A 24,849-nucleotide genomic window follows, 5' to 3' on the forward strand; every position below is an offset into this window, starting at 1 on the left:
GGGGAGGGGGCGGAGGCGAGGGGAGGGAGCAAGAGGAGGAGCAGGAGGAGAGAGAGGAGCAGAGAGAGGAGGGGGAGGAGACCGGAGGAGGAGGAAAGAAATGGAGGGGGAAGGGGAGGGCGAGGGGCAAGAGGAGGATCCGGCAGCGGCGGGGTGGGGTGGGGGAGGGGCAGAGAGAGGGGATAAAAGGGGGAAGCAAGAGGAAGGTGGTAAATGGAGCACGAAGGGGGAATAAAAGGGGAGGGAGAGGAGGAGAAGGGAGAGGGACAGGGCAGGTGGCCCCCCTGTGTTGAGGAGGGGATGAGCCTGCATGGGGATTGGACTCTGTAAGTCAGCCCCATTCTGTAGCATCTGTTTTGTGCCAGGCAATGTTTTGACCTGAGTGTAAAGCCTTCAACTTGACAAAAAAGGTCCCTGCTCTCATAAAGCTTTCTGGTGTGTGGGTGCTGCAGTTAGGGTGACAAAGGAACTCCAAAATAAGTGAATAACTACAATAATTTCTAGAATTAAGTGCTAGACAATGGGGGAAGGAGGAGAAGACTTTCCATAGGGAGGTCAGGAAAGGCCTTTCAGAGGTGATATCTGAACTGAATGAAAGCTGAATGAAAAAGAAAGCCCAGGAGGAGTTATAACAGAGAAGAGAGGATTTAACTAATGAGTATGACTGTTGAAGCATTGTATTGATATTTCTTATAGTCTCGGTATCTTGGAGCAGCTAGAAGGAAAACCTTAGATTGTGGAATTGTAACCTGGATCAAACCCTGTAAATCTGTTCTATAACTACTTGTTACAATGTACTTTGAATTTTATTGCTTTTTTGTATATATATTATATTTCACAATAAAAATAATGTTTAAAAGAAAAAAAAAAGAGAAAGAAGGCCCAGTGAAGGCTTTGGGGACATGCATTCCAGGCTCAAGGAAAAGCAAGTGCAAAGATCCCAAGACAGGAGCCAGTGCATATGTTCAAGGGACTGAAGAATCAATTGTGACTGGAGAATTGGATGAAGGAGGAAAACTGGAAGAGAGATAGAACTGGAAGGACAAGATCTTGTGTGGCCATTTAGACCATGATAAATTTGGATTTGTTCTGATTGCGACAAAGGAAGCCCATGGAGGTTATAAGTAAGGGAATGCCCTGTTTCTGTCTTATGTTTTAATGGGTTAGCACATAGGAAATAGTGGGCACAGCAAGACAAATTAGGTAACTTTTGCAGTAAGTCAGTCCAGAGATGGTAGCTTTGGACTGGTGAGAAATGGCCAGATTCAGAATTTATTTTGTAGGTAATGCCAACTGGGGTAAAGAGAAGAATCAAGGATGTTTCCTAGGATTTTGTCCTGAACAACTGGATCAGAGATGGTGCCATTTCTGCCATGAAAAAACATTTGGGAGTATGTTTTTTAGACATACTAGTGGAGATGTGGAAAAGGCAGTTGGTATTATAAATCTGGAGTTCTCAAAGGCTAGAGATATAGATGAGGAAGTCATCAGTGTTGAAGGTATTAATAACCATGATTGCACATCAATGTTCATAGTCACATCATTCACAATAGCCAAAAGGTGAAAACAACCCAAGTGACCTTTAACAGATGAATGGATAAACAAAATGTGATATATCCATATAATGAAATATTTTTCAGCCATGAAAAGGAATGAAGTTCTGATATATGTTACAACATGATGGACCTTGAAACATTATGCTAAGTGAAGTAAGTCAGCCACAAAAGGACAAATATATGATTCCACTTACATGAAATATCTGGGATAAGATATTTATATTCTTATTGATAGATACAGAAAGTAGATTAGAGGTTACCAGGGTCCAAGGGCAAGAGTAATAAGACGTTCATGCTTAATGAATACAGAATTTCTGTTTTGTGTGATGAAAAAGTACTGGTTATAGATGGTGTTAATGGTAGCACAACATTGTAAAAGTAATTAATACCAATGAACTGTACACTTAGAAATGGTTAAAATGTTCAATGTTGTGTTTTTTATGTATATATGTTAATGCCATTGAAATGTATGCTTAGGAAGGTTGAGATGGGGAAGTTTAGTTTATATATTTGTTATTGAAATTCAAAAAAGAGAGAGAAAGATTAAAGAGATAATTAGATGCAATAAATGATCCTGCACTAGACCTAATAATGGAGGAGAAAATGCCCAAAAGGATAATATTTATTATCAGCAGCCCTTTCCAGCATGAAAAATTTTAAATGGGCTTAGTCCAAATCCCCTAAAGACTGGGAGAAAGATCAAAGGAGCAAGTAGGATTATAACAGAGAAGATAGGATTTAACAAATGAGTGTGCCTGTTGAATCATTATATTATTTCTTCTGGTCTCCAGTGCCTTGGAGCAGCTAGAAGGAAAAACCTAGCATTGTGAAACTGTGACCCATCCCAAACTCTGAAATCTTTTCTATAAGTAATTGCTGTACTATGTTTTGAAATTTATTGCTTTTTTGGTATATATGTTATTTTTCACCATAAAAAAATAAAAAGATTATTATTGGGACAATTAAAAAAATGGGAATATAGACCTATGCTTTCTATCAATGTTAAATTTCTTGAATTTAATAACTATATTTAATGACGTTATGTAAGTGAAATCCTTGTTCTTAGGAAATATAAAGTGTTCAAGGAGCATGATGTATGCAATCTACTCTTAAATGTTTGGAAAATAGAATGGTATAGCAAATGTGGCAAAATGTTAAAAGTTGGTAAATCTAGGCATCTGGGTAGGGGATGTACTGGCATTCTATGCATTGTTTTTATATTTTTTCTTCAGCTTTCCTGTATGTTTGAGATGATTTCAAAATAAAAAGTTTTTTTTTAAAAAAAAAGAATGAAAAATTGGTTGAAATGGCAAAGTGTATGTTGTATGTATGTAACCACAATACAAAAATTAAAGAACAAACAAGTAACCATAAGACCCAAAAAGATGGCCCAGGGAAACAAGGTAGCTGAGGTACAAGATCAGAACCCCAGGGCACTCCCATATGCAGAAGTCTGACAGGAGACTGGAAAAGGAAAGGAAAAGCCTGTAAAGGAAACTGAAACACAGCTCATTCTGGAGAAGACAGTGCCCCAACTTTGTCAATAGTTGCTGTGAGGCTGAGAAACAGAAGGACTGAACATTGATCATGAGCTTTGGCAAGATACGGTCATTGGTGGCCTTAATAAGAACTATTTCAGAGAAGTCATGGGGTCTAGAGGACAAATGGCATGGGTCAAAGGAACGAGAGGTGAGAAAGTGGAGACCAAGTATAGACCACTCTTTTGAGTTTTGCTATGAAAGGAAGCCCAATATAGGGCAGTAGGTGGCGTTTGAGACTTGCAAGACATCTTGTGGATCATGTTAAAACTCACTAATGTCTTCCAGCCTTGCTAAGAGTAAACATCAAAGTCTTTACCATGGCCTACAAAGCCCTTACCATGCTTGCCACTCTTCCCTGTTGTGATAGTTAGATTCAGTTGTCAACTTGGCCAGGTGAAGGCACCTAGTTTTGTTGCTGTGGCCATGAGCCAATAGTACCAGAACCTCATCTGTTCCTGATTATGTCTGCAGTCAGCTAGGAGGCGTGCCTGCTGCAATGGATGACATTTGACTTAATTGGCTGCTGCTTAAATGAGAGAGGTCAACGTAGCACAGCCAAAGCAACTCAGCATGCCTCATCTCAGCACTCGCAGCTCAGCCTAGGCCCTTGGAGATGCAGAAAGAAATCACCCAGGGAAAGTTGTTGGAACCCAGAGGCCTGGAGAGAAGGCTAGCAGAGACCATTCTGTGCCTTCCCATGTAAGAAAGAACCTCAGTGGAAAGTTAGCTGTCTTTCCTCTGAAGAACTAACAAAATAAATCCCGTTTTATCGAAACCCAATCTAGAGATCTGGGTCAAGATGGTGGCTTAACCATGTGTGCATTTTAGTTCGTCCTCCAGAACAACAACTAAGTAACCAGACACAGTACAGAATAGCTCCTGGGGCCATGTCACTGACCGGACACACAGAGTACTCCAGTCTGGACCAGTTGGACCAGCTGCAAGCCCCCCCACCCAGAACCATGATTCCCCAAGCCATGGCGGCCAGTGCCCCTCCCTCACAGGCTGCTTCCCAGAGGGAAAAGGAAAGAGACTTCACCAGCAGCAGGGACTGAGCACAATCAAATGCCAATTGTGGAATTAATTAACAAATTCTGTCTACTAAAAATAGGCCCCCAGCTTAGGTGAACCTGGTCAAAGTGGAGGTTGCTCATTTTTGCCCCGGCGCCAAAGGAGCAGGGCTGATGGAAAAGGGGGGGGGGGGGGGGAGAAGGAAACAGATGTTTTTGTGGCTGTGTTTCTACAAAGGCTTGACTGCCTTTGAATATAGCCACAGGACTTCTCAGGCTGCAACTGCCCCAGGCATAGGCAGAAGCGAGCTCATCTGGGGGCTTGTCTGGAGCCTGTGCCTTCCCCAGGGGAGGGGTGAAACCCAGCTCAGGTGGAATCCCTCCCTCAAGGAATTCAGACACCAGGGCTTGGTAATTTGAAGCCATTAAAACCAGCCTACAACCTCTCCTCTGTCTCCACCACACCCCCAGCAGGGAGAGTCAGCCAAAGTTAAAGGTAACGCATCATCTTACACTGGCTGGACCTGCAGGCAGACAAGCACCACATACTAGGCAGGATAAGAAAAACAGAGTTCAGAGACTTCACAGGAAAGTCTTTCAACCTGTTGGGTCTCACCCTCAGGGAAAACCGACACAGGTGACTCTTTCCTCCTGATAGGAGGCCAGTTTGGTCTGGGAAAATCTGGCTGGGGTTTATAATACCTAAGTAGACCCTCCTAAGGGGTTGTGGGGGGGAGGCACCATACAAGCAGGGCAAGAAACAAGAAAACAAGAACTGAAAAATTCTCCTCTGTTAACAAAACTTAAGCTAGAGGTCCAGATAAAGCTGAACGGAATGTCAAAGAACAGAGAGACAACAAATTCATCCAGCAAGAAAACCCTAGGTAAAAGAAGTGAAAGCAACCTCCAGAATAAACTAATTAAGGTAATTAAATGCCTAGATGCCAGCAAAAAATAACAAATCAAACTAGGAAAATTGAAGATATGGCCCAGTCAAAGGAACAAACCAACAATTCAAATGAAATACAGGAGCTGAAACAATTAATTCAGAATGTACGAACAGACATGGAAAACCTCATCAAATCAATGAATTGAGGGAGGATATAAAGAAGGAAAGGAATGAACAAAAAGAAGAAATGGAAATCTGAAAAAACAAATCACAGAACTTATGGGAATGAAAGGCAAGGTAGAAGAGGTGAAAAAAAATGAAAACCTACAATGGTTGATTTCGAGAGACAGAACATAGGAAAAGTGAACTGGAGGATGAAACATCTGAAATCTGGCAAGAAAAAGAAAATATAGGGAAAAAAATGGAAAAATATGACAGGGACTCAGCGAGTTGAAGGACAATATGAAGCACATGAATATACGTGTTGTGGGTGTCCCATAAGCAGAAGAGAAGGGGTAAGGAGAAGAAAAACTAATGGAGGGAATTATCACTGAAAATTTCCCAACTCTTATTAAAGACTTAAAATTATAGATCCAAGAAGTGCAGTGTACCCCAAAGAGAATAGATCCAAATAGACATACTCCAAGACATTTACTAATCAGAATGTCAGAGGTCAAAGAGAAAGAGAGAATCTTAAAAGCAGCAAGAGAGAAGCAACCCATCACATACAAGGGAAACCCAATAAGACTATGCACAGATCTATCAGCAGAAACCATGGAGCCAAGAAGAGTGTGGGATGATACATTTAAATTATTAAAAGAGAAAAACTGCCAACCAAGAATTCTATACCCAGCAAAATTGTCCTTCAAAAATGAAGGAGAAATTAAAACATTTTCAGACAAAAAATCACTGAGAGAATTTGTGACCAAGAGACCAGCTCTGCAAGAAATACTGAAGGGAGTACTAGAGACAGATACGAAAACAGAAGAAAGAGGTGTGGAGAAGAGTGTAGAAAGGAAGACTATGAGTAAAGGTAAAAAGAAGGAAAATTAGATATGACATATAAAACCCAGAAGGCAAAATAGTAGAAGAAAGTACTACCCATGCAGTAATAACACTGAATATTAATGGATTCAACTCCCCAATCAAAAGACATAGTCTGGCAGAATGGATTACAAAACAGGACCCATCTATATGCTGTCTCTACTCAAAGGACATGAGGGCAAGGACACAAACAGACATTTGCACACCAATGTTTATAGCAGCATTATTAACAATTACCAAGAGATGGAAACAGCTGAAATGTCCATCAACAGATGGTTGGCTAAACAAACTGTGGCAAAGACATAAGATGGAATATTACGCAGCTGTAAGAATAAAGTTATGAAGTATGTAACAACATGGATGGACCTAAGGACATTATGCTGAGTGAGATTAGCCAAAAACAAAAGGACAAATACTATATGGTCTCACTGATATGAACTGACATTAGTGAACAAACTTGGAATATTTCGTTGGTAACAGAGACCATTGGGACATAGAAATAGGGTAAGATATTGGGTAACTGGAGCTGAGATGATACAGATTGTGCAACAGGACTGAATATAAAAACTCAGAAATGGACAGCATAATATTACCTAACTGTAATACAATTATATTAAAACACTGAATGAAGCTGCATATGAGAATGATAGAGGGAGGAGGGCTGGGGCATAAATGAAATCACAAAGAAAGATAGATGATAAAGATTGAGATGGTATAATCTAGGAATGCCTAGAGTGTATAATGATAGTGACTAAATGTACAAATTTAAAAAATGTTTTTGCATGAGAAAGAACAAAAGAATGTCATTATTGCAGTGTGCTGAAAATAGATGGTACTTAGTATTTTAAAATTTTAACTTATGTGTGAGACTTAAGCAAAAAATGTTTAATTGGTACAAAATTTATATTTTGACTAGTACATCTCCTAATATAACTTATGTAGATAGTTGGTTGAACACCTTAAGTACTTGGAATTTTGTATAGGATGTGAGATTTTGTTGGTTTGTACAGGTGATGCTCCGATGAATCCCAGAGTGATTTGATCAGTGAGTGGAAAAATATTTGCAAAGTCTCCTTTGGGGAATGGTGAGAATGGGGGAAAATTCAACTTCCCCAAGTTGAATTCTTTATATTCTCACAAGCAGTGTAGACAACAAAAGCTATAGGCTGAGCCCCCAGTCTTGGGGGTTGTTCATATGAAACTTAACCCCACAGGGGATAGGTCAAGCCTACTTAAATTAGGCCTAAGAGTCACCCCCAAGAGAACCTCTTTTGTTGCCCAGATGTGGTGTCTCTCTCCAGCCAACACAGCAAGCAAACTCACCACACTCCCCCTGTCTATGTGGGACATGACTACCAGGGGTGTGGATCTTCCTGGCAACATGGGACAGAAATCCAAGAATGAGCTGAGATTCAGCATCAAGGGATTGAGAAAAACCTAGAATGAGCTGAGACCCAGCATCAAGTGATTGAGAAAACCTTCTCGACCAAAAGGGGGAAGAGTGAAATGAGACAGTGTCAATGACTGAGAGATTCCAAACAGAGTTGAGAGGTTATCCTGGAGGTTATTCTTATGCATTAGGTAGCTATCACCTTTTTAGTTAAGGTGTAATGGAGAGGCTGAAGGAAACTGCCTGAAAATGTAGAGCTGTGTTCCAGTAGCCATATTACTTTTTTTTTTAATTTTTTTTATTAATCAAAAAAAAGAAAAGAAATTAACACAACATTTAGAAATCATTCCATTCTACTCATTCACTCAGTAATTCTTAGTATCATCACATAGATGTATGATCATCATTTCTTAGTACATTTGCATCGATTTAAGAAAAGAACTAGCAAAACAGCAGAAAAAGATATAGAATGTTAATATAGAGAAGAGAATTAAAATAATAATACTAATAAAAAAAATATATATATATAAAAGGAAAAAGAAAAAAACAAAAACAAAAGATACAAGCAAACAAACAAACAAAAAACTATGGTTCAGGTGCAGCTTCATTCAGTGTTCCAACATAGTTACATTACACTTAGGTATTATTGTGCTGTCCATTTTTGAGTTTTTGTATCTAGTCCTGTTGCACAGTCTGTATCCCTTCAGCTCCAATTACCCATCATCTTACCCTGTTTCTAACTCCTGCTGGTCTCTGTTACCAGTGATATATTCCAAGCTGATTCTCGAATGTCGGTTCACATCAGTGGGACCATACAGTATTTGTCCTTTAGTTTTTGGCTAGACTCACTCAGCATAATGTTCTCTAGGTCCATCCATGTTATTACATGCTTCATAAGTTTAGTCTGTCTTAAAGCTGCATAATATTCCATCGTAGGTATACGCCACAGTTTGTTTAGCCACTCGTCTGTTGATGGACATTTTGGCTGTTTCCATCTCTTTACAATTGTAGATAATGCTGCTATAAACACTGGTGTGCAAATGTCCGTCTGTGTCTTTGCCCTTAAGTCCTTTGAGTAGATACCTAGCAGTGGTATTGCTGGGTCGTAATCCATTCTGCCAGTCTGTCTTTTGATTGGGAAATTCAGTCCATTAACTTTTAGTGTTATTACTGTTTGGATAATATTTTCCTCTACCATTTTGGCTTTTGTATTGTATATATCATATCTGATTTTCCTTCTTTCTACACTTTACTCCATACCTCTCTCTTCTGTCTTTTCGTATCTGACTCTAGTGCTCCCTTTAGTATTTCTTGCAGAGCTGGTCTCTTGGTCACAAATTCTCTCAGTGACTTTTTGTCTATAAACGTTTTAATTTTTCCTTCATTTTTGAAGGACAATTTTGCTGGATATAGAAGTCTTGGTTGGCAGTTTTTCTCTTTTAGTAATTTAAATATATCATCCCACTGTCTTCTGGCTTCCATGGTTTCTGCTGAGAAATCTACACATAGTCTTATTGGGTTTCCCTTGTATGTGACAGATTGTTTTTCTCTTGCTGCTTTCAAGATCCTCTCTTTCTCTTTGACCTCTGACATTCTAACTAGTAAGTGTCTTGGAGAATGCCTATTTGGGTCTATTCTCTTTGGGGTGTGCTGCACTTCTTGGATCTGCAAATTTAGGTCTTTCATAAGAGTTGGGAAATTTTCAGTGATAATTTCTTCCATTAGTTTTTCTCCTCCTTTTCCCTTCTCTTCTCCTTCTGGGACACCCACAACACATATATTTGTGCGCTTCATATTGTCCTTCAGTTCCCTGATCCCCTGCTCAACTTTTTCCATTCTTTTCCCTGTAGTTTCTGTTTCTTTTTGGAATTCAGATGTTCCATCCTCCAGTTCACTAATTGTAGCTTCTGTCTCTTTAGATCTACCATTGTAGGTATCCATTGTTTTTTCCATTTTTTCTTCTTTGTCCTTCACTCCCATAAGTTCTGTGATTTGTTTTTTCAGATTTTCTATTTCTTCTTTTTGTTCAGCCCATGTCTTTTTCATGTCCTCCCTCAATTTATTGATTTGGTTTTTGAAGAGTTTTTCCATTTCTGTTCGTATATTCAGCATTAGTTGTCTCAGCTCCTGTATCTCATTTGAACTATTGGTTTGTTCCTTTGACTGGGCCATATCTTCAATTTTCTGAGCGTCATCCATTATTTTCTGCTGGTGTCTGGGCATTTGATCAGATTTCCCTGGGTGTGGGACCCAGCTGGTTGAAAGGTTTTTCTGTGAAATCTCTGGGCTCTGTTTTTCTTTTCCTGCCCAGTAGGTGGCGCTCGTGGCACTCGTCTGTCTGCGGGGCCCCCCAGTAAAAGATGCTGTGGCTCCTTTAACTTGCCAATCCGAATCTTGCAGTCGGCTCGGGCTACCGCGCGTGGAGTGGGGGTCGCCGGCTGCCACGGCTTGGGGGAGTGCCGGTCCACATTGCCCAGCTGGCCCGAGACGCCAAGCGTGGCGGGAGGGCCCCGCTATCCAACGTTCCCAGTCAGACCGGGGAGCCACGTGCGTGGAGGGGACCCCAGTCGCCAGCCGCCCCGGCCGGGAAAACGCGCGCCCCTCGGGTATCTCACCGCAGCGGATTCTCCCTGCCCGTTCAGCCATTCCAGAATGGGGTACGCTGTCTTTTTGGTCTCTGTCGTGGCTCCGGGAGCTGTTTTGTATTGTTTCTGTTTCTTTAGTTGCTGTTCTGGAGGAGGAACTAAGACCCGCGCGTCTTACTAAGCCGCCATCTTCTCCAGAAGTCTCTGCCATGTTTCTTGATGATGATTCTATAATGATATAGCGTTCACAATGTGACTGTGTGATTGTGAAAACCTTGTGTCTGATACTCCTTTTATCTTGTCGACAGATGAGTAGAACATATGGAATAAAAATAAGTAATAGGGGGAACAAATGTTAAAATAAGTTTAGTTTTAAATGCTAGTGATCAATGAGAGGGAGGGGTAAGGGGTATGGTAGGTAAATTTTTTTTTCTGTTTTTGTTTTATTTTTCTGTTGTCTTTTTATTTCTTTTTCTGAATTGATGCAAATGTTCTGGGAAATGATTATGATGATGAATATGCAACTATGTGATGATATTGTGAATTGCTGAGTGTATGTGTTGGGAAAATTTGCATTTCTTTCTTGTAATTTCTTTTTTAATCAATAAAAATTTTTAAAAAAAAAAGCCATCCATCTCTGGTGTGTTGCATTCTGGCAGCTAGCAAACTAGAACACCTGTCTTACTGTTCAGAGTCACGCTTAGGGCCTTGCACTTGCTGCTCCCTCTGTGCAGATATCTGTATGGCTCTATCCTTTCCCTCTCATCTCTGTTTAAATATCACTATATCAAAAATGCCTTCTCTGACGGTAGGGTTTAACAAACGAATATGATTGCCAAATCATTAAACTGGTATTTCTTTTAGTCTATAGTATCTTTGGAAGTAAAAACCCAAAATTGAGGAATTGTAACCCATACCAAACTCTGAAATCTGTTCTACAACTAATTGTTGTACTGTGCTTTGAAATTTATTGCTTTTTTGTATATATGTTATTTTTCACAAAAAAGAAAAAAAGTGATGATAAAGAATATATAGTCCTTTTAGCCACCAATGTTCTGGAGCAGCTAGAAGGAAAAATCTGAGATGGTGGAATGGTAGCCCATGAGAAACTCCGAGATCTGTCCTGTAACTATTTGTTGAAGAGTGCTTTGAAAATGATTTCTTTTTTCTTTCTTTGCTTTGTATATATGTCATATTATACAATAAAAAAAAGTTAAGAAAAAAAAAAGCAAACCGACTCCCTTTCTCAGCCGACACAGCAAGGGTACTTGCTGCCCTCCCCCTCTATGTGGGACATGATTCCCAGGGGTGCAAATCTTTCTGGCAACATCGGACAGAAATCCTAGGATGAGACCGGATCGGCATCAAGGGATTCAGAAAACCTTCTCGAACAAAAGGGAAAAGAGAGAAATGAGACAAAATGAAGTGTCAGTCAATGGCTGAGAGATTTCATACAGAATAGAGAGGTTATCCTGGAGGTTATTCTCATGCATCATATAGATATCCCCTTTTTTAATTTATGGTGTTTTGGAGAGGCTGGGGGGAAGTACCTGCAACTGTAGAGCTTGTTCTGGTAGCCTTGTTTCTTGAAGATGATTGTATAATGATACAACTTTTACAATGTGACTGTGAGATTGTGAAAACCTTGTGTCTGATGTGCCTTTTATTTAGGGTATGGACAGATGAGTAAAAAATATGGACAAAAAATAAACAAATAATAGGGGAAACAAGCATTAAAATAAATTGGGTAGATGGAAATACTAGTGGTCAATGGGAGGGAGGGGTAAGGAGTATGGTGTGTGTGAGTTTTTTCTTTTTTATTTCTTTTCCTGGAGTGATGCAAATGTTTAAAAAAATTATCATGGTGATGAATACACAACTATGTGATGATACTGTGAGTCATTGATTATATGCCATGTATAGAATGTTTGTATGTTATTTTATCAATAGAAATATTTTTTAAAATTTGAAGAAAAAAAAAGCAAGCATAATTGTTTGGAGGGTTCATCCTGACCTGTCCTCCTTCAAGAGGGCAGATAGAGCTGCCTGTCTTGGTTATATGGCTCTGGATTACGATTCTTTCTGGAATACCCACCATTACTTTACATGCTGTATCCAGGGACCTAAGTGCCTATCCATGAGAATATTTGTATATTATGGTGAGTGCCAAATTTGGAGAAGAAGAATCAAAAGAATTTGTTGCTGATGAAGAAGAGGAAGACAATGATAATGAAGATAAATCTGTTGCTGAGTTTAGATTCATGCCTAGTGATAGCTCAGCATTGGAAGCAACATTCACCACAATGTGTGAATGCCAGGCTTTGCAACCAGGATGAAGGTTCAGATGATTACGATGGAGAAGAGTACAAAGTGGAAGCACATGGACACGGGCAGGGCAACACCCCTACATTTTACACCTACAAAAAAGGACTATCCCGTTTAACAGCAGAAGGCCAAGCCACATTACAGAGATTACAAGGAATACTTTCTCAGTCTCTGAGCAGACTGTGTAACATGTCTGGGGTCTGGACAGAAGACTCAATAAGAGATTATGAAGATGGGATGGAGGTAGCTACTACACCAACAGTTGCTCGACAATTTGAGGATGCAGATGTTGATCACTGAAAATGACTTAAGCTGCCTTAAGATTCGGACCATTACTATAGGAGAGAACTTGGTTCCTTTTATACAGCAGAGTGGGAGTTGATGAAAATCTTTTTCCTTCTCCAAAATTCACCTGAACTGATTCTTTCAGGGACAAACTATACTCAGACAGCATATTGTCACCAGCAGAAGAAACTTGTGACCTTCATTAACAAGGTGAATTAACTTAATCGAGAGGGTGTGTGTAGTTCATCAGTGAGTCTAAAACTTTCTGTGCATAGGTACTCTCTGAGCAGGCCTATAATTCCTGCCTTCACTCTATGCATCTTCTGTAAGCTAGTGGGTCTACATGGTGAAAATGCATAGCAGCTCAGAGGTAGGAGTAGACTAGGTGGGAAAGAAACAGGAAAGAAACAGTAGACTAGGTGGGAATCTAAGGGTACTCTTACCCTTAAAAAGAGAGACAAAGGTATCTCAGAGGAGTCCTAGCCTCTCCGTTTATTCTCCACAGGGTTGAGTGTCTTTTACTAATTTGAGGCTCCAGTTAATTATTCCGGCATCTCTAGGTAGCCTCTTCAGGAACACCCCAGCCATATATACTACCACTAACACAAGTCTTGTCCTTCTGACTAGCTTTTGTCTTTTCACCATGTTTACTTTCCCCTGCTAAATTCTAGGTTTTTCTGTTAGTAACTTCTTAGGTCATACTCCTCAAATTTCAACCTCTTAGGTGATTTTCTGAAACAGAACCAGTGAAACAAGTGAAAGTCCTCAAAGAACTTCAGAGGAGAATTGTTTTGTCATTGTAATTGCCTAACAAATAAATCTGACTTTTCTGTTAAAAAAAAGAAAAGGAAGCCTAATCTGATCTGGTTTTCCTTTCCATTCAGCCCTGTGGTACAGATACTTCCTTCACCATCTGAAACCAACATAATTGGAATTCTGCTCTGTTGAATCAAGTTTGGCAACCCTACATGTGTGTCTTCTTGTCTCAGGCATCAAATTTAAACTTTTGTGGAAAAAAATATCCAAAACCTGAAAATAAGGCAAAAAATAGTACTGTGCATCTTTTCAAATCCTAAAACAGCAATGTTTAAGAAGACTTTATGGGCCTCATCTAATTCTAGAGTATGTGACTTTATTTGGGTTATTATTTACTATAGATAAGGCCCAGAATCTGTAAAGTTAGATGTTAATTTATAGAAGATAAGCTGCAAATGATAGAAAAGATAACTCCAAAGGTGACTGTTTTATTGGTCCATTGATATTAAGCAATAGTGTATATGATTTTGCTGACTTATTCCAGCATTTTCCACAGACAATAAATTTATCAGAGAAACAAAACCAACAGGATATATTTTATTTTAAGGAATTGGCTCATGCAATGCTAGGGGCTAGCCAGTCTGAATTCCGCAGGGCAGGCTACAAGCAGGAAACTCCAGTAAAGGTGATATTGAAGAATTCTCCTGCAGAAGTTGGCTAGCTAGAAATTCAGGCAAAAGCCAATGCTAGAATTGAGGCAGAAATTCTTCTTTTGACTTCTAGTGTGCTGGTTTGAAAGGATGTATGTTCCCTAGCAAAGCCATGTTTTAATCAAAATCCCATTTCATAAAGGCAAAATAATCCCTATTCAATACTGTATGTTCGAAACTTCAATCAGATCATCTCCCTGGAGCTGTGATTTAATCAAGAGTGATTGTTAACCTGGATTAGGTGACGACATGTCTCCACCCATTTGGGTGGGTCTTGATAAGTTTCTGGAGTTCTATAAAAGAGGAGACATTTTGGAGAATGAAGGAGATTCGGAGAGAGCAGAGAATGCTGCAGCACCACAAAGCAGAGAGTCCACGAACCAGGGACCTTTGGAGATGAAGAAGGAAAACGCCTCCCTGGGAGCTTCATGAAACCGGAAGCCAGGAGAGAAGAAGCTAGCAGATGATGCTGTGTTCGCCATGTGCCCTTCCAGATGAGAGAGAAAATCTGACTGTGTTCGCCATGTGCCTTCTCACTTGAGAGAGAAACCCTGAACTTCATCGGCCTTCTCAAACCAAGGTATCTTTCCCTAGATGCCTTAGATTGGACATTTTTATAGACTTGTTTTAACTGGGACATTTTCTCAGCCTCAGAACTGTAAACTAGCAACTTATTAAATTCCCCTTTTTAAAAGCCATTCTATTTCTGGTATAATGCATTCTGGCAGCTAGCAAACTAAAACATCTGGTATCCTCAATTCTGAATTTTAAAGCTTCCAACTGATTGGATGAGGAGACAACCCATATTGCTGAAAGTAATCTCCTTTGTTGGTTATAAATGCAACCAACTGATTGTAGATGAAACCAATTGATTATAGATGATTATAAAGCAGACAAGTACTTTATGAAATAAATGGACACCATAGCCTAATCAAGTAGATACAGGAAATTAACCATCACAACCATTCTCTGCTATCTGCTATGAACTGGTTTTCCTATCCTGCTGGTTTCCTCACTAATGCATTAAATAAGAAGAGTAAATAAGAGGCCAGTTTGCCATGCAGTTGGGGAGAGGGCGTTTTTCATTTGGAAGGACCAGCATGCAAAGGTCCGCATGATTTCTATGGAGAATTCCAAGAGCTTCTGAGTGCATAAAGCAGGTCTTCTTTGATGTGCATGTTAATCTCTTGGCTTCAAAGCCTAGGGTGAAGCCTGAGACTACATTCTTGCAAGCCCCCTGGTAAAGCCTATGTTGCTGGCCTGCTGACCACACTTTGAGGAACAAGAGGCTAGGCTAAAGCATACATGCAAGTGAGAAAGCCTAGATATGAAGATGGAAATTGAGTGGAGAATAATAAAAAGAAATTGATTGAGACTTGACTCTTGGGGATGAACCAGCAGCAGTGGAATGAGAAAGTCCTTCTTGACCAAAAGGGAAAAGAGAGAACTGAGGCAAAATAAAGTCTCGGTGGCTGACAGATTTCAGAGTTGAGAGGTTATTCTGGAGATTATTATTACACATTATATAGACATCCCTTTTTAGTTTATGGTGTATTGGAGTGGCTAGAAGGAAGTACCTGAAACTTGAACTGTGTTCCAGTAGCCCTGATTCTTGAAGAAGACTTATATATAAGGATATAGCTTTTAATGTGATTGTGTGATTGTAAAAAAGAAAGAATTTAGAATCTGCCAATTTTATGTCAAGTTAAATCAAAACTTCCTTCCTGATACAGGGTAAAGGATGATATCCATATTTTAAAAGTTCAACTTCTGTGTGAGACCAAAGGGAGAGAGATTTATTTGGTACAAAATTTATATTTTGGGTAGTACATTTCCTAATTTAATTTGTATGGTTAGTTTAGTTGAACACCATAAGTACATGGAATCTTGAATAGGGAGTGAGATTTTGTTAGTTTCTCCAGGTTAGCGTGATGCCCTGATATATCCCAGAGTAATCTGGGCAGTGAATAAAGAAGTATTTGCAAAGTCCTCTTGGGGAAATGGGGAGAAAAGGAGGAAATATTCAACTTCCCCATCTGGAAATTTTCTGATATTCTTGCAAGAAGAGAGGGACAACCAAATCAATAGTCTGAGCCCTCGATCTTAGGGTTTGTCCCTTTGAAACATTCCTGCAAAGAATAGGCTAAGCCTACTAAAATTAGGCCTTAGAGTCACAGCCAGAGAACCTCTTTTGTTGCTCAGAAGTGGCCTCTCTAAGCCAACTCAGAAGGTGAACTCACTGCCCTTCCCCAAGGTGGGACATGACTCCCAGGGGTGTACATCTCCCTGGCAATGTAGGACAGGAATCTCAGGATGAGCCAGGACCTGGCATCAAGGGATTGGGAAAGGCTTCTTGACCAAAAGGGAGAAGAGAAAAATCAGACAAAATGGAGTTTCAGTGGCTGAGAAATTTCAAACGAAGAGTTTGAAAGTTATCCTGGAGGTTATTCTTATGTATTATATAGATATCCCTTTTTAGTTTATGGTATATTAGAATGGCTAAAGGGGAGTGCCTGAAACTGTTGAGTTGTGTTCCAGTAGCCTTGATTCTTGAAGATAATTGTATAAAGATATAACTTTGATAATGTGACTGTGTTTGTGAAAACCTTGTGTCTGATGCTCCTTTTATCCAGGGTATGGACAGCTGAGTGAATAGATGGAAATACTAGTGGTCAATGAGAGGGAGGGGTGGGGGTATAGTATGTATGAGTTTTTTCTTTTTATTTCTTTTTCTGGAGTGATGCAGATGTTCTTAAAAATTACCATGGTGATGAATACACACCCATGTGATCACATTGTGAGCTATCAATTGCACACCATGTAAGGAATGTATAGGTTTGAAGATTTATCAATAAAAATATTTTTTAAAACAGACTTCCTTCCTGTCCACCTCTTTTAGGTCACTGTGTAATCTGTGAGGTAAATATATTTGCCTGTACCTACAGGGCCACTTCTTCTGAAACTGAATATTTCCTGGGAACCTGTGTGCTGACATCCAAAGAAGCAGATGACATCTTGGTAAAGAGGGGTCCACATGAGTATCAGAGAAACCATGTGTATCACTCCTTCCCAGGGGAGGGGAAGGTAAGCTCCAGAACATATTGATGTCCCAACTAAAAATAGGCATGAAGTCTCAACTAGAAAAATTAAGACAACTTTCTAAAATATAATAGTCATATATTGCACGAATTTGAGTAATTCCACCTGGTGTTGAAAGAATCAAATCATAAAAAATTCATCTAATTTTGCTAAAATGTATTTTTTTCTGTCATTTGAAAGTGTTGACAACTATTTGTAACTAATCTTATCTTTCTTAAGAATTGTATCTAAGGGTATCAGACTGAGTTTGTAGTTTAAAATCTATACCAACAAAAAATAAATGAATAAATTCTTTTTTCATTTACAGAAAAAGAAAAAAAAAAAGAAAGAAATTGACTGAGGTAAGTATGACACTAGAATAAGTACCATAATAAAGATAATCACTTTCTTACAATCCACTCAAACAAAATGTTACTAAGTCCAAGCAGGTAGTTCGTTCATTTGAAAAAAATATATGCATTCCAACCTCATTCCTATATAACCACGAAATGGTGATTTCATGAAAACTGTCCTGTATTTGTCTTCTCCTTTCTCCACATAGGTGAGCAAAGCTGTGTTTGGTGATGTCTTCTGCCATCTAGTGGAAAAGAATCAACATTATAACTAGCGCCTCACATCTATATAGTGCTTTAGTTTTCAAATGCTCGCATTTTATCTTCACAGTAACCTATAGACATTGTTATTCCAGTTTGTTTTAATTAAAAAAAACTTATTATTGAATATTACTGGCAACTAGTCACTATACATGAATGACCTTATTTAGTCTCATTAACAACCTTATGTGATAAGGATTACTTGTGTTATCATTCCCGCTTACACATGAGGATGCTAAGGCTTAGAATTCAAGAAACATGCCCAAACTCCAAAAGCTAATAAGTGAGGGCAGGCCACAGTGGCTCAGCAGGCAAGAATGCTTGCCTGCCATGCCAGAGGATCCAGGTTCGATTCCCGGTGCCTGCCCATGTAAAAAAAAAAAAGCTAATAAGTGAAAGCACCAGAATTCTAACCCAGAGCTATTAAGAAAGATGCATTTCAAAACCATTCCTGCCAATCCTAATGACCACCTAGATCTTTATTTAAGATTCTACAAAGGTTCCATGCGTTAGGGTAACTTTCCAGAAACCTGTAACCTCCAGTTTGGTCTCTGGACCAGAAAAGTCCTGAAGTGCAGAGGAGCCAGCCTCTCCAAAACATCAACTAGTTCCATCCCCCTATTCCATAGTATAGACAGCCCCTTCCAACATGAAAAAGTTAGAATGGCCATAGCCCAAATACCCCTAAAGAGTGGGATAGAAAGACCAAAGGTGATGGTGGAGTTAAACAGTGAAGGTAGGTTTTTAAAAATGAATATCATTGCTAAATCATTAAATTGATATTTCTTTTAGTCTCAGTATCTTAGAGCAGCTAGAAGTAAAAACCTAAAATTGTGGAATTATAACCCATACCAAGCTCTGAAATCTGTTCTACAACTAATTGTTGCAACATAGGAGGGTTAAGGGGTGTGGGGTGTATGAGTTTTTTCTTCTTTATTTCTTTTTCTGGAGTAATGCAAATGTTCTAAAAATGATCACGGTGATGAATATACAACTATGTGATAATATTGTGAGTCGTTGATTGCACACCATGCATGGACTGTATGTGTGTGAAGATTACTCAATGAAAATATTTTTAAAAAAAGATTGTGAAAATCTTGTATTTGATGCTTCTTTTATCTATGACATTGACAGATGAGTAAAAAATATGGATTAAAAATAAACTAATAAATAATAAGGGGAACATATGTTAAAATAAATTGAGTAGATTGAAATAGTAGTGAACAATGAAAAGGAGTAGTAAGGGGTATAGAAAACAAATAGGGGGAACAAAGGTTAACTCTATTGAGTAGATGGAAATACTAGTGGTCAGTGAGAGGGAGGGATATGGTATGTGTGAGTTTTTTCTTTTAATTTCTTTTTCTGGAGTGATGCAAATGTTCTAAAAATGATCATGGTGATGAATATACAACTATGTGATGATATTGTGAGCCATTGATTGTACCCCATACACGGAATGTTTGTATGTTAAGAATGTTCATGTTTGTATGTTGTTTTGGTTTGATAATACAAAATCGTTTTTTTAAAAATTGCCAGTAGAAGGGCAAGAAAAGTAAAAAAAGAAAGAAAAAAAGAGGCATGCCCTCAGAGAAAATTCAAATTTTCTCTACCTTCCCATCTGTACATTTTAGTAGTAGGTATAGTCTGTACCTTTAATCATATCTGCAAACTTCCTTTTGCCATATAAAATAATACATTCACAGGCGTTGGAGATGAAGGCATAGACCTATCTGGGGGCTGTTTTACTTTCTACTCACCGAACATCCAGCTTCATGCACAAATAGTATTATTTTTAGAATGGAATATCCTTTTACTTTACTAATATTGAAGTGAAAATCTTTAGACTCATTGATCTGAATGATTTTGAACAATATACTATACTTACTGCCTCATAATGATTTAAATGATATTTATTTATAACTTTTGTAATCATTTATGTCTTTTGACTAAATTATTTTTATAACCTCTTAGATCTATTTAACTGCTCAAGTTGGTATGTTTCACATCATATACCATCTTAAAAGATAAGGCGATAACTAAAATTTTAGTATATTGTTGGGGAGCATAATGCCATTTTATAAATCATACTTTTATGTAAAAATCAGACTCAATGAAAGCTGTGGCTAAACTTTTCTGCAGATTTGCTAAAAATGAATATTAAGTCTGATCTAATAGAATTATGAGTATTAAAGAATATTAGTAGAAACGTTACTTGGTTATTTATACACAATATGCCACAAATATCTTTTCATAAATCTGAAGGGAAATAAAATATTTTCTATATATAAAAAAGAAGGAACCATGCATCATTAAGAAATCATCATCATCATCTTCAGAAGCATTATCATCACAAGGCCATAATATGTGCCAGACCTTTTTTTTTAATAATATGTATAACTTATCTTTTATATTTTTAAAACATTTATTTAATTGTGAAATATAACATATGTACAAAAAAGCAATAAATTTCAAAGTACATTGTAATAAGTAGTTATAGAACAGATTTTAGAGTTTGCTATGGATTACAGTTCCACAATTTTAGGTTTTTCCTTCTAGCTGCTTTAAGACATTGTAGACCAAAAGAAATATCAGTATAATGATTCAACAGTAATACGCATTTGTTAAATCCTGTCTTCTCTGTTACAACTCCTCCTTCTCCTTTGATCCTTCTGCCAATCTTTAGGGGTATTAGGGGCTCTGCTAATTTTACTTTTTTCATGTTGGAAAGGGACGTTGATAATATGGGACAGGAGGATGGAACTAGTTGATGTTCTTGGAGAGGCTGGCCCCTCTGGGTTTCAGGATTTACCTGGCCTAGGAAACTTGCAGAGGTTGTAGGTTTCTGGAAAGTAATCTTAGTACGTGAAACTTTTATAGAATCTCTGAGAAAGCCCCAGGTGTTCTTTAGGTTTACTGGGAATGGTTTTGGTTCGGATTTGGCAAACCTTGGTTAGATTAGCAAGATCTATCTGAAGCTTGCATAAGAGTAGCCTCCGTAATAACCTCTTGACTCTATTTGAACTCTCTTAGCCACTGATACCTTATTTTGCTGTGTTTCTTTTCCCCTCTGTGGTCAGGAAGGCATTGTTGGTCCCACAGTATCAGGGAGACTTTCACCCCTGATGTCAAGTCCCACTTAGCGGGGAGGGTAATGATTTCACTTGCAGAGTTGGGCTTAGAGAGAGAGAGGCCAAACCATATCTGAGCAATAAAAGTGGTTTTCTGGAAGTAACTCTTAGGTACAACTATAGGTAGGCTTAAGTTGTCCACTACAGAAATAAGCTTCATAAGAGATCATCAAGATCAAGGGCTTGCTACTTATAATTATACCTAAGAGTCATCCCCAGAGAACCTCTTTTGTGGCTAAGATATGGCCTCTCTCTCTAAGCCAACATGGTAGGTGAACTTACTACCCTACTCCCCCTAACTGGGACATGACTCCCAGGGTGTAAATCTCCCTGGCAACATGGGATAGACCTCTTGGGATGAACCAGGACCTGGCATCACGGGATTGAGAAAGCTTTCTTGGCCAAAAGAGGGAAGAGAGAAATGAGACAAAATAAAATCTCAGTGACTAAGAGATTTCAAACAGAGTCGAGAGGTTATCCTGGAGGTTATTCTTATGCATTATATAGATAATCCCTTTTTAGTTTATGGTATATTGGAATGGCTGGAGGGAAGTATCTGAAACTGTTGAGCTGTCTTCTAGTAGCCTTGATTCTTGAAGACAATTGTGTAAAGATATAACATTTACAATGTGACTGTGTGATTCTGAAAACTTTGTGTCTGATGCTCCTCTTATCAAAGGTATGGACAGATGAGTAGAAAAATACGGATAAAAATAAATAAATAATAGGGGAACAAAAGGTAAAATAAATTGGGTAGATGGAAATACTAGTGGTCAATGAGAGGGATGGTATCTATGAGTTTTTTTCTTTTTTCTTTTTATTTCTTTTTCTGGAGTGATGCAAATGTTCTAAAAAAATGATCATGGTGAGGAATACACAATTACGTGATGATATAGCGAGACAATGATTGTGCATCATCTACAGAAAGTATTGTGTGAATATTTTTCTCAATGAAAAAGTGAACAGGCCACATCCCATCAGAAAGCAGAAGGGAGCTCCATGTAAGGGGGTGGAAAGGAAAGTTCATATAGGGCAAATACGGAAGCAGATGAGGAAATATTCTCATCGGCCGGCTTAAGTTTCCAATTTACTTGGGGTGGGGGGTCTTACAAAGTAAGGAATAGCTATACAGTGAGTAGAATGGAATGCTTGCCCCTTCTGATAAGCACTCTCTACTTGACTGAAACTAGTTTTATCACTAGGTATTGCTTATCAGTGACCCCGAAGGGTGTAACCCATTTTATCAGAAAACCCCTGCAGGTCAATGTTTTTTCATCCTCCGGGAAAACCTTCTTGGAAAGGGTTCTTCTTCTAACAACACCCAAGCAAGTGGCCATTTTATGTTACTTAACACTACAAAGAAAATATCATAGAGATGGAAATGAGAGTGCAGGTTGCCCGGAGTGGGGGCAGGGGGAATGGGGAATAATGCATAATGCGTTCAGGGATTCTGTTTGGGGAAATGGAAAAGGGAAAATGAAAATTTGCGAGGCTACCACAGCACTGTGAATGTGATTAGTCCTTTTGGATGGTAGGGGGTTGAGAGGGGAACATCTATATTGCCTATATGTTCCCACAGTTTAAGAAAAAGAGAGAGAGCAGTGGGAGGGAAATCCAAGATGGTGGAGTCATACAGAGAAGGTAGGGTTTAAGAAATGAATTTTATTGCTGAATCTTATATCGATATTTCTTTTAGTCTCTAGTACCTTAGTGCAAGCAGCTAGAAACAAAAACCTAAAATTGTGGAACTGCAACCCATACCAAACTCTGAAATCAGTTCTACGACTAATTGTGGCGATGTACGTTGAAAGTTATTGCTTTTGTGTATATATATATAATTTTTCACTAAAATAGGAAAAAAGAGAGGAGGAATATATAACAGAGAAGACAGGATTTAACGCATGTGTATGACTGCTGAATCATTATATTGATATTTCTTTTGGTCCCCTGTGTCTTTGAGTAGTTTGAAGAAAAAACAAAAAATCATGGAACTGTAACCCATACCAAACTTTAAAATATGTCCTATAACTACTTGCTAAAATGTACCTGGAAATTTATTGCTTTTTTGTGTATATGTTATATTTCACACAAAAAAAAAAGCTAAAAAAAGAGCCACTAAAGACATGCTGATCAATGCAATACATGTTCCTGGATGGCATCTAACAACAGAGAAGAAAAATCTCAAAAGAACATTTGAAAAAATCGGGAATATAGACTCTAAGCTTTATATCAATGTTAGTTTCTTGACCAAGATAACAGCACTAGGGTGCTTACATAAGTGAATATCCCATTCTTAGGAAATTTAAGTGGCATATTAAGCGTTCAAGGAGCATGATGTATACAACCTACACTCAATGTTCAGAAAATGGTTGATAGATATGCAGATGGTAGATAGATATAATGATAGGGATTGGTAGAGCTGGGTATCTGGCAGGGGTGGGGAGGTTGTTTGTAGGAGTTCTCTGCATGGGGCTCGTATTAGGTTTTTAACTGTCCTGTAAGTTTGAAAGTATTTCAAAATAAAAAAGTTGAAAAGAGGAAGATAGTGAATACAGGTATTCAGGCCCCACCCAATCCATTCTCCTGAATAGGCTGAGCCCTCCATTAAGTTGCTCTAGAAATTCCCAGAAGTCAGTAAATTCTCAATTCTAATACTGAAACCAGCCCACCTGGTTACCCTCAAGGGTAACAATTGTCTGGTTTTCTTTGGTTTGTCTCATTCATATGCAAATATAAGAAACACCGCAATCACAGTGGAGGTCCTCCTCCCTCCCTCCACTTTCAGCTTTAAAATTGCCTACAGAATCAGGGAATTGTTGAGTCAATTGGAGATTCAGGACTGAGAAGCTCTTAGCAACTGGCCACTTCTGGGCTGGACGTTCTTGCTCCTCCCTCCCATCTTGCCTCCCTGGGGCAGTGTGAGTTGACTAAAAGCATTGGTCTAAATAGAGGAAGAACCATTTCAGTTCTTTCCTCCCAGAATGAACTCCTATGCAGGCAGAGATGATGCATTCCATTCAGAACTGGCCTTTGTAACTCAATTTTTTGATCTGATGGCCTCATTTTTCCAATCTAAGAACCTCAACCACTTCCTCATCTTCAACAGTTCTGTGACCATGTTTATAAATCAGGTCTAAGTACTTCACTGAGGTGGTTACAAAAGCCTTTCTGCTTTCTGGGATCTTGCCCTTCTGTGGCCCTGCCCTAACTTGGGTAGATTTCCCATTCTCAGCCTCTTCTGAGCCTCCTAAACTTTACCTTCATCTCCAAAGACTTGACTCCAATTTGCCAGCATGCAAAATCCCAGCCAAGCATTACCCCTTCCATGAAACATCTGAAATTTCACCTCATCCAAAAAGGCAAACCCAGCCCTAATGAATGACTTTTTCTCTGCACTCCTTGGTTAGATTTGTAAAACTTGCCCTCATGGGTCATTCATCCAAAAAATATTTGTGAGGGCTTAGTACATGCATGAGATTTTATAAAATACCAAGAATTGCAAGATGAATAAAATAGAAAGTCCTATACCCAAAGAGCTCATAGTTCAGTGATGGAAAACTAGACATAAACATACTATATAATAAGAGCTATATTTGGGATGTTCCCCAGGTACAATGGGAAACCTACCCAGCTAAGGTATTCTGGAAGGCTTTGTGGAAGAACAGGGAAAAGTATCCCAGGTAAATAGTAGGTAAAGGACTAGAGAGAGGCCCTGGCCTAGTCGTTGACCACCAAGTGATCTGGGCTGGAGTTATTATGTCAGGCAGGAAAGGGTAGGATCTTATAAGCCATGCTAATGACTTTGGCTTTGATCCCTAGGGCAGACTTACCATTTAGGACAATTACACTGTGGTTTGGTGAGCATATTGGTTGGCATGGGGGCTGCAAGTGACTATCATTGGGGCACTTATTCTTTATTTAGAATGAGCTGAGACTCA

At 38.8% G+C, this 24,849-nt stretch overlaps 1 pseudogene; it reads left to right on the forward strand.

Moving 5' to 3' along the window:
- The first annotated feature begins 3,143 nt into the window (after positions 1–3,143).
- LOC143663403 (methylosome subunit pICln-like) lies at positions 3,144–12,640 on the forward strand (annotated as a pseudogene).
- The last annotated feature ends 12,209 nt before the right edge of the window (positions 12,641–24,849 follow it).

This window comes from Tamandua tetradactyla, chromosome 19 (assembly GCF_023851605.1).
Source record: "Tamandua tetradactyla isolate mTamTet1 chromosome 19, mTamTet1.pri, whole genome shotgun sequence".
In the NCBI taxonomy this organism is placed as follows: domain Eukaryota; kingdom Metazoa; phylum Chordata; class Mammalia; order Pilosa; family Myrmecophagidae; genus Tamandua; species Tamandua tetradactyla.